The sequence below is a fragment of the Budorcas taxicolor genome, chromosome 14, assembly GCF_023091745.1.
Source record: "Budorcas taxicolor isolate Tak-1 chromosome 14, Takin1.1, whole genome shotgun sequence".
In the NCBI taxonomy this organism is placed as follows: Eukaryota; Metazoa; Chordata; class Mammalia; order Artiodactyla; family Bovidae; genus Budorcas; species Budorcas taxicolor.
In genome coordinates, this window is record NC_068923.1 from 24501722 (window position 1) to 24512774 (window position 11053).

Below are 11053 nucleotides of genomic sequence, written 5' to 3' on the forward strand. Positions count from 1 at the left end.
AGACATCCTGTGTACAAAGTGTCACAGAGGATACTGGAATTCAAAACAATGACTTCATGCGTGTGTAACAAAAAACATTTATCTATGTTCTTTATACCAAGACAGTAAGCAAAGTGATGCTGTTTTTACAAAATTGAAGGATAGTTGATTTACAATGTTATAGTAGTTTCAGATGTACAGCATAGTGATTTAGCATTTTTGCAGATTATATATATTCCATTAAAAATCATGGCAAGAATGGCTATGATTTCCTGTGCTGTTCAATATGTCTTTGTTGTGTATCTATTTTATATATAGTAGTTTATATGCCCTAATTCCATACCCCTATCTCACCCCTTCGCCTTTCTCTCTCCCCACTGGTGACCAGTAGTGTGTTTTGTTTATCTGTGAGTCTGCTTCTGTTTTGCTATGTACATTCATTTGTTTTGTTTTTTAGATTCCACGTATAAGTGGAATCATATGGTGTTTGTCTTTCTCTCACTTATTTCACTAAGCATAATATTCTCTAGGTCCATGAGCATTGCTGCACATGCAGAATTTTATTCTATTTGATGGCTTAGTAATGAGTAAAATTCTTCTGTGTATATGTATATATGTGAACATACACACACATACACACCGCATCTTCTTTATCCATTTGTCTGTTGGTGAACATGGATTACTTCCATATCTTGGCTATTGTAAATAGTGCTGCTATGAACATTGGGGTATATCTTTGTGAATTAGTGTCTTTTCCTCTTTTTTCTGAGCATACACCCAAGGACTGAAATTGCTGGATAGTGGAAAAATTGGAAATATTGACAAGAGCCTCCATACTCACTGAGCATTTCAGTAATTGGCATTTAAATCTTTATACTTCAAAAATGTTCTTATCAGCAATATGTAAATTTCCCAAATAGCATGTAACACTTAAAAAAGTTACCATCTACAGTAGCCTGAAGGTAGGTTATTATTTTTCACATGCTTTCGAACAGGAACCTGAGACAGAGAGATTAAGCAGCTTGAAATATCAAGTCTTCAATTACAATAGATTGAGCCAAGATTGTGAACTCACTTCAGTTTCAGTTTGTGAGCTTTCTGCTTTTTCATTCTGTTGATGTGTGTACACATGCAGTTTATTTCTCAGCTCAAACTTTGGAAACTTCTCATTGGGCTTTGCTTTAAAAAAAAACATCAAACATTTTGCAGTAGACTCAAACGTATGCCCTAGGATCTGGGGATCTAATTATTAGCTATGCCTAGTGATTCTTATTTTGTTTACAATTTTAAGTTGTGACCCCTTTAAGGATTGTAGTTACGTACCATTTCCATTTATTCTTTCTCTCCCTCTGTAAGACCCTGGAGTGCCTCACACACTGTAGGTGCATAGGAAGTGTTTATTGAGTAATAAGGTGATTTTTGCATATTTGGGTTTTTTTTTCTTGTTTGTTTGTTTTTTTTTTTGGCTAAAAGAAGACTAGAATTGATCACCGAGAAGGAAGTAACAGTCACAACAGTGGGATGTGGCAATTAACTGGAAGGAAACAAAACAATAAAACTTTTAAAAAAGATCTACAGCTTTAAAAGCATATGATTAGTTTATTCATGGTGGGGCAGATAACCCCAGTCATGTTAATAATCTTAGTCAAGTTCCTCCTAGTCTTTTCCACAGTCCAGCATTCACAGGAAAGATGATGCTTGATCAGTTCACTGAATAAATAGACGAACTTGCTCACTGCAGATTGGACCATCCTTGGGAACCAGCCAGCCTACCCTGTCTACCCTCCCTGAGGTCTAAGGGGATTACCACCTTGGTGCAACTGTCCTGTGGGCCTCAGTGCACTGATTGGGAAGCGTCATCTCAGAGAGTACCACAGAACTATACAATAAGGGGTGATGTCTTTCTCTTCTGCACGCCTAGTACAGACTACGTCGCCCCTGAGAATGTTTGTTTCATTGGGTAGAATGATTGCTTTGCACTTTACAGAAAAAAATGTTTAGCATCCTTTATTCAAGAAGATGAGGCCAAATGTAGTTATGTTAGAAATGTTTGGAAATTGAAGCTAAAGAAACAGTGTGTGTGTGGGGGGGTGGGGGTGGGGTGGGAGTGGTTTGCAAATGTTCCCAGCTAGCCAATGGCAAAGCTGGGAGAAGGCGTATTTTCCTCTTCTTCTCCTTGTCCTTTTTTTTTTTTTCCAGTTAATGGTACACTATACTTCTTCTGCTTGGGAGGTTCACACTGAGTGACCTAGCAGATGTTTCTAGCAGATAGACTGCTGTGAAGAGTGTGCCATGCAGACACCCGGAGTTTGTTTCTGTGTGCTAAGAGGTAGACAGAAGGGGGGCAATGAGTGTTGCATGCTGCATGGTCTAGATTCTATTTTAGGTTTGTGATGATATGATGCTGTTTTGTGATCATTTGTGTTCTTTTTTAATTAAGAAAACTTTCAAATAGATATTTCCAATGTCAAAATTAGAGAAGACCTGTGTGCTTGTATGTGTGTGGTTTCTCTGCTGGGGAGTAACTTGGAAACCTTTGCAAGCTGATGATAACAGCCGTTACAATTTGACTAGTCTGGCATGAATTTTTCCCAAAGATACGCAACACTGATCATCCGAAGACTGCAAGAAAAGCAAAAAAAAAAAAAAAAAAAAAAAAGAATAGTCTTGAAGGAAAGGGCTGAAGCAAGCCTGTGAGGGTTTTTTAAGGGCCCAAATTTCCTTCTGTAAGAGGTACCTTCTTGAAAGTGATACAGAAGGGCTGAGGTTCTATTTTTTTCTTTCTTTTTTTAAAAAAACCGTGCTCTTGGGAAGTTGCAAAAGCTGAACAGAAAGTATGAAATCTGGAAGTTTAAAAAAGGCACAAAATCTCTCCAAAGTGGCCAAAAAATGACTGACATGGAGAAGCAGAGAATATTGACTCACTTGTCATTTGTCCCAAATCTCATTTAGTTCATTCTTTTTTCCTATTCATTTAAGAATTAAGAAAGTTTACCAATTATTGTCCCAGAGCCTTTCTCATAAATTCTTCTTCTGTACCACAAGAATTAATCTTATAATTTATTATTAATAACAAAGTTCCAGAAATCCTTCCTTGAAAAGAGCAAGTCACAGGGTTGTATCATCTGATGCACAGGAGATCCTGGCAGATGTAACTAAGCAGGATTGGAGACAGATTCACTCCAGGGCATGCATGAGAAAGCTGTCTCACTTCGTCCAGGTCTGATCCGGTGAGCCAAGTCACCTGAAGTTACCCCAGTCTCTTTTTTGGAATGGCCTTCTCTGGAGGATCTGGGTAGACACAACAGTGATTTAGATCCAGAGTCAGCTGCTGACTCTTCCATTTAGTGAGCTGTATGACCTCAGACACCACTTCAACTCTCTGAGCCTCAGAATTTCTCAGCTGCAAAATGGGGATGCATAACCTCCAGCTACCTCATTGAGTGGTTGTGAAAATTAAATGAGGAAATGTAGACAAAGTATTTGTGTTCAGTAGCTCAGTCATGTCTGCCTCTTTATGACCCCATGGACTGTAGCCTGCCAGGCTCCTCTGTCCATGGGATTCTCCAGGCAAGAACACTGGAGTAGATTGCCATTTCCTTCTCCAGGGGATCTTCCCGACTTGTGTCTCTTACATTTCTGACATTGGCAGGTGGATTCTTTACCACTGCACCACTTGGGAAGCCCTAGGCAAAGTATTTAGCATGTAGTAAATGCTGCCATGGGCCCTTCTTCTGCCATTTTTTTTTTTTAATTAGACCCAGTGGCTATGTAGAGGTTGATAGGTATTCACGCCAAGAATATACGAACACCTAGGGACTTCCCTGGTGGTCCAGTGGTTAAAAGTTTGCCTTCTAATGCATTGGGTATGGGTTCAGTCCCCAGTCAGGGAGCAAAGATCCCACACATTTTCAGCCAGAAAACCAAAACATAAAAGAGGAATAGTGTTGTGATAAATTCAATAAAGACGTTATATGTATGGCAAAACCAATACAATATTTAAAGTAATTAGCCTCCAATTAAAATAAATTAACTTAGAGAAAAAAAGGCAAGAACACCTACGGTGAGCAAGATAGGCGTACTGAACTCCAGGACTCAAGAGGAAGGGGTGATATAGGGGCTCACGTTCATCGTCTCTTGGATGTCAGGCTCTGTGCGGCCATCTCACATAGGTCATATTAATCCTTGCAGTAACCTGTGAGCTGGAGTTATCACACAAAACTCATTTCCTCTTAAGGATTCGGAAACAGGCTAGGGGGCTTCTTACCTTCCTACTGTCATGCAGCTCAGCAAGTGACAGAGCCGAGAAAGCAGTTCAGGTTTGCCTTTGGTTTATTGTGCAGCTCACCAAGTTCATAGTCTCAGACGTGTGTTTTAGGAAGTTCCCTACAGATGGACCGTATAGCATCGCTTTCATTCTTAACAATGGCTGGATCACAGGTTTTTCTGATGTGCTGATTAATTGTGACCCCACTGGTAGCTGTCTTCTGCCTGAAGAGCGTGTCTGCCCACCAGCCTTTCTGGTGTCGACAGGAGAAAGCCGCCTTTCGAGGCCTTTTCCCTGAGTGAGAGGTGAAGAGGGACAAAGAGATCTTGAGCAAGGCTCTCAACTGAAAGTGCTGAGACTGGCTAAGTTCTTTTTCAAATTTTCCAGACCTTCCTTCTATGCCTTTGTGGGAGCTATTTGCTTGATTTCATGAAGTCTTACGCATCATGCTTCTACATCCTGCTTGACTTGACTTTTTTTTTTTTCCCCTGCATTAAGGCCTTTTTTTTTTACTAACAGGTAGCCTGAAATATTCCTTTCTTCTTCACCTGTCTTTGCAATTATCACAATGTAGTGAGCATGATTGGTTTCCCACCTTTCTCCATTAAGCCGGAAGCTCCTTGAAGGTATGGATTGTGCTTTACTCCTCTTTATTTCTACTGTCCACTGCCTGGCATGCGTAAAATTGGTGTATGAGTACTAATCATCAAGGAATCAAAAGGGACCAGCGCTGATGTCTGAATTACTGTGATGCATCTGAGAGCAGTGTCGTCCTCTTATGAGACTAATCATTTATACCCACTTTCCAAGCCTTTGCTTTGTCTCAGCATCCTCATTTTTACCCGATCACAGCAATCTCAGAATACCTCTATGCTGTGCTGTGCTTAGTTGCTCTTTGCAACTCCATGGACTATACAGCTCGCCAGGCTCCTCTGTCCGTAGGAATTCTCCAGGCAAGAATACTGGAGTGGGTTGCCATGTCCTCCTCCAGGGGATCTTCCCAACCCAGGGATCGAACCTGGAATACCTCTAATTGATGACTATTTTGGTCTAAACACTGCTTTGACTGCTTATTTCTATTCTCTACTTGGGATCCCTGGGATTTCTGATTTAATTGGTTTGGGTACTGATCTCCTAGAGCGGATTGTTTAAATATAACCGGCACAATACAAGTGGCTCTGAGATCCCAGCATTTGAGGAAGAGATACACATGCGTGCCAAAGAGAGAAACCATTCATGAATGCTGGGGGCAGGGGAGGGGATAGCAGTTGAAAAGGATATGAAAGCCACTTCCCTTTCTTCTGCGAGTAGAAACTCCAGAAGAAGTTATCAGAACCATTCATCTCTGTGATCATTCATTTATCTGTTCATTCATTCATCCTCTAGAGCCCCTCAATAATCTCTCTGCTGCTCCTATCTAGATTATCATCTGCAGCACTGACCATGGCTTTTTAGGGTTCCCCGTTATTCATGAGATAAAGTGCAAGCTCCTTAGTGTAGCATCCAGGATCACCTTCTGCCCACTTGATCCCTCTCATCTCCTGCAGCCCCTCACTTGTACCTCTCTAAGCTCCAGTCATATTGAACTCTTAAGGACACCACTGAAATGCTAAGTTTTTTAAATTGTTGAAAAGTTTATTTATAAACTTTTTACCCATCTGTATTTACTTGTTCATAACAATACTGTTCAGATCATTCATGAAAATTTCTGGAACATTAAATACCTAATCATCCTCTTAAATTATCTTTCTTACTGACAAATTGTGTAACAAAGATAGCATGAGCATATTTGACTTTAAGTAAACCTAGGCAGAAAAAAAGTGCTATATTTAATGCTAATAAACACAGGGTGGTTTTAATTTAACTTAGACTAGCTTTTGTTTACTGAATAGGGCTCTTTACAAATACCATTCTAATACCATTAGCTCCGTTCAGTTCAGTCACTCAGTCATGTCCGACTCTTTGCAACCCCATGGACTGCAGCATGCCAGGCTTCCCTGTCCATCACGAACTCCTGAAGCCTACTCAAACTCATGTCCACCAAGTCGGTGATGCCATCCAACCATCTCATCCTCTGTCATCCCCTTCTCCTCCTGCCTCAAATCTTTCCCAGCATCAGGGTCTTTTCCAACGAGTCGGTTCTTCTCATGAGTTAGCCAAAGTATTGGAATTTCAGCTTCAGCATCAGTCCTTCCAATGAACATTCAGGACTGATTTCCTTTAGGTTTGACTATTTGGATCTCCTTGCAGTCCAAGGGACTCTCAAGAGTTTTCTCCAACACCACAGTTCAAAAGCATCAATTCTTTGGCTCTCAGCTTTCTTTATTGTCCAACTCTCACATCCATACATGGCTACTGGAAAAACCATAGCTTTGATTAGATGGATCTTTGTTGGTAAAGTAATGCCTCTGCTTTTTTAGATGCTGTCTAGGTTGGTCATAGCTTTTCTTCCAAGGAGCAAATACCAGTAGGAAGTAGAAACAAAATAACACATAACATAGATACATGCATAGAGACATACATAAGCATACTGCCAGAAACAAAGAGAGACCTTGTAGCTTTTATCTTAAAATGTTAGCCGCTAGACAGGTATAGTAAAGCAAAGCCCACTAGCTTGTTAAACAGTTGAATCCAAATCGTGTTTCTGATGTTTTGTTTTGCTTCCACATTTTTCATGTCTTCTTCCCCTTCTTCTTTTTACTTAGTTTTCACTTGATCTTAGCCAAAAGGCCAAGAAGCTATCTTACTGGTTTCAAAACTCCGCTTCACCTTATCCCCATAGATTTTGCCTGACACTGCCAATCTAAGGAGAGATGAGTCCTTTTCTTCACTATAGTGTCATAGACACAGACTTGTTATAGCTTTGATTATATTGTGCAGAACCTGTTTGGTGTTCATCTTTCTTCCTACTTGTCTGTGAACTTACCTTCAAGGCCTGTGTGCTAGTCCTCGCAAGAACAGTTTGTGATATACCGTAGGCACTAAATAAATGCTCATTGAATGAGCACATTCATTGTATGCGCATGCCAAGGAGTTTGAATGTTGCCCTCAATCCAGATAGACTAATTCATAGGTTTTAAGCAGAGGTAGTGATAGGGTTAGAGCTGTACTTAAGGTTGGAGTGGAGAATAAAGCAGTTGGGCTATGATGGAGACGAAGAATGAAGCTCATCTTCTCATCCTCACCTCTAGCTCCTTCCAGCATTATTATACTCCATCCATCCTGAAGAGCATTCACCTTGTGAGCATCTATACTCCTTTAAGATACAGCTGAAACACGGTCTCCTCCCAGGTGCTGTCTCTGACCCATTTTCTTAGCACTTCGTAGTGTTCTTGTTTGTAATATTTTGAATATTTATTGAGCACTTTATTATGTGCTGAGCATTTTGCAATTAAAAAATTTATCATCTCAGTGACCCTGTGAGATACTATTGTGAAATGTCTTTGACAGTTGGGGCAACTGAAGCTCAGAGAGGTTAAGTCACTTGCTTGAATTACCCAGCTAGGAATAGTTGATGAGATGTGAATGCAAGCCTGACTCATTGTGCTTCCCTGTGACAATATCTGTATCATGATTTCTTTCTCTGCCTACACCTCATCACAGGACGCCTAACACAAACAGTTGGCTTAAGTGTATTCTGTAGCTCCAGCCAGTGTGCTGGCTGGTATGGAGACAGCAGGAAATCTCAGGAGTGTCTGTAGTATTTTTCTCCTTGTTTCCTCTGGGCAGTGCTGGGGATCCCCATTCTTTCTCTTTTGTCCCTCACGCTTCTTTCAGGAAGCTCAGTTTTCAGTGGTATCAGATCACTTTTCTGTCTTCCTTTGACATTTAAAAAAACATTTATCTATTGGCTGCTCTGGGTCTTAGCTGTGGTGCACGGAATCTTCAACTTTCTCGTGACTTGCAGGATCAAAGTCCTTTATAGCCTTCATAGTACTTCCAAACACACCAAATTCACGCTTGATAAGTATTCGCTGAATGAATGAATTTGGTGAGCAAACCGGTATCAAGTGGATTTATCAAAAATAATGTAAAATTCTACGAAGGACTTACATAGTTTTACTCATTCCTACTCTGTCTGACTGGATATTTCTCCCATTTTTCCTTTTTGCCTTGAGATGGAGCTTTTCAGTCATTTCTCACTAGGACCCAAATTCTATCCAGAATTCTCAGTCGTGAGGACTTGTTTCCCAGTCCATGATGGTCAAACCACATTTCACACTCCATGCATTTGAATATTCATTCAGTGGCTTTGCTTGCTGCCAAGTCTAATTTTCCTAATGTCTTTTGCTGTCTCTCTCATTGCTTTTGACAGAAGCCAGGCTCACCGCAACACACTCGCCCTGTCAGGAAGGCTGAAGAAGCTGCCCCAGACCCAAATTTTTGGTGGCTGGGCTGGTATCCTTTGCCATACAAAGCCTTTAATTGAAAGCAACATAGGGCTTTTAACTTGTTTAAAATGTATCCAAGTCCTGGCGTTCATTGAATTGAACCCAAGACCCAAGACCCATCATCCCTAGAGAAACACAACATTAGAGGGGACAGAGCTAAGGGTGGGAAGACCTATAGGAATGCAGAGGTCTATAAAATGGCTCCAACACATTCTATGAGGTTTGGCAAAAGCCAGAACTCTTGTAGCCAGACACGTTCTGCATGAAGTTTAAACTGATTTGACATTGTGGCAGGGGATGTCTTTGCTCTCAGAGTTTATTAATCCATGATTCGCTTATTAGGGTTGTGTTTTGTGTAAGGTGTCCAGGATATCCAATGATTTCTGCTGAAATACCACTAAAGCTTTTTTTCCCCACTCTCTCTCCCCTTCCTATTCTTGTGTGCTCACTCAGTTGTGTCCGACTCTTCGCGACCCCATGGACTGTAGCCTGCCAAGATCCTCTCTCCATGGGATTTTCCAGGCAGGAATACTGGAGTGGGTTGCCATTTCCTCCTCCAGGGCATCTTCCTGGCCTAGGGAGAGAATACACATTTCTTGCCTCTTCTGCATTGGTAGGTGGATTCTTTACCACTGTGTTACCTGGCAAGCTCTTCCTATTCTCGGTCAAGATCAAAAAGCATTCGAATCTGGGATGTCTTGATTTGTATTTAGTTCTTGGAAGTCAAACTGTGTGACAAGATATAAACTTGGCAAGATCTATTCCACTCACTCTCTAAAATAACTAGTGTAACCATCTATTTTTGCCAGTCAGTTGAGTATGTGTAGTGGAATTGTCAGATACATTATTTTTCACTTAGAATTATTAGAGCAGTGTCAACAAAGACACTATTGTGCATCTCAGGTCCTTACATTCATATGGACATATACTGCACACCGAGAAGTTATTTGGTGAACATCCCATTGTACCACCCATGGCCCTACTTGGAGAGTTTTTCTTGACTCTTGCCTCTCAATAGCTAACCAATTTCTAAAACGTGCAGATTCCACTTCATTCATATTGCTTGGCTGCATTCACTTGTCCCAGAGTTATAGCTCCTGCCCTTGTCTTTCCTCCTCTAGAATACTGCCATCCTTAGAGGACTGATCTCCCTGCTTTCCGTCTTGCCCTCTTCCATCCCATCCACCAATCAGTGGTTTCACTGATCCATCCAAAGCATACATTCTTTATATCATTCAGTTGCTTAAACATTCTCAATGGTCCCCTTTTCTCTTAGGATAATGCCCCAAATAACAATCTCAACCTGCAATGTCCAGCACAACTTGATCTATGACTTTCACCCCAGCATCACTTTTCATTTTTTTAGGAACCTACCATATTGAACTCTTGGCTGTATTCAAGACAGGCCTTGTTCTCTTTAACTGTGGTTCCTTTAATTTAATTCCTCTTCTGTCTTAACGGTTCTATTGACACATCTTCAATAGCTTTATTCATTCTTCAGGGCCCTGTTTGGCTATGACTTCTTTCAAGAAACCTTCCTAAGTCTGGATTGTGAGTCCTTGTCTGTGTTTTCCATAGTATATTATTCTTACTCCTATGGTAGCACTTATCATGCAATATTAGGATTATCTGTTTCCTTTTTCATTTAGTCATCTAGACTGTATGTTTCTTGAAGATAGGACCATGTCACAGTCATCACTGTATTTCCAATGCCCTAGAAGGAGTCTCAGGGAAGGAACAATTTATTCAAACTTTTTACTTCCCCTGCCATTATGTTCAAGGTATAGCAGATGGATTCCCTTTTTGAAGACACTAAGCTTACTTATTCCGTGACTCTGACCTTGCTCTATGTTTCCTTAGCCAGAAATGTCTTCCCCCCACCCTTCTTTCTCCATGACGATGTAAATAGATTGTCACATGGTAAAAGTCAGGGAATTAAAAGGGGATACCTCAGATAGTTCCTACCATATGGTGAGCATTAAAAAATGCTGATTGAAATGGTACACCGCATCTATCAGGAACTCAGTATGTGGGATGGAGAATTTCCTTTTTATGTGGATAATGAGAAAACAGTCTCGAGGTTTAAATCTGACTATTTGAAAGATTTGGAAGTGATGCTTTCTTTGTTAGAGATGATTTGAGTTCTCAGTGGAAAAGGGTCCAAAAGGCCACTGTAGTTCATCCATTTGAGGCAACTTTTCAAGCCAAGATTTCACCCCACACATCAGCCCGTTCTCAGGCTTTGTTTTTCAGTCATATACAAAATCCCAGAGTCTTTAATTTTCATCATTCATATCCTTTTCGACTAAAGTAAAGCAATGATGGAATTTTTATCTAAAACTGTATGTTTACTCAGTGAGGTGACATGCGTTCCTAAGACTTCGAGAATCTTCTCATTGAGTCAGTTTGTCCAAAG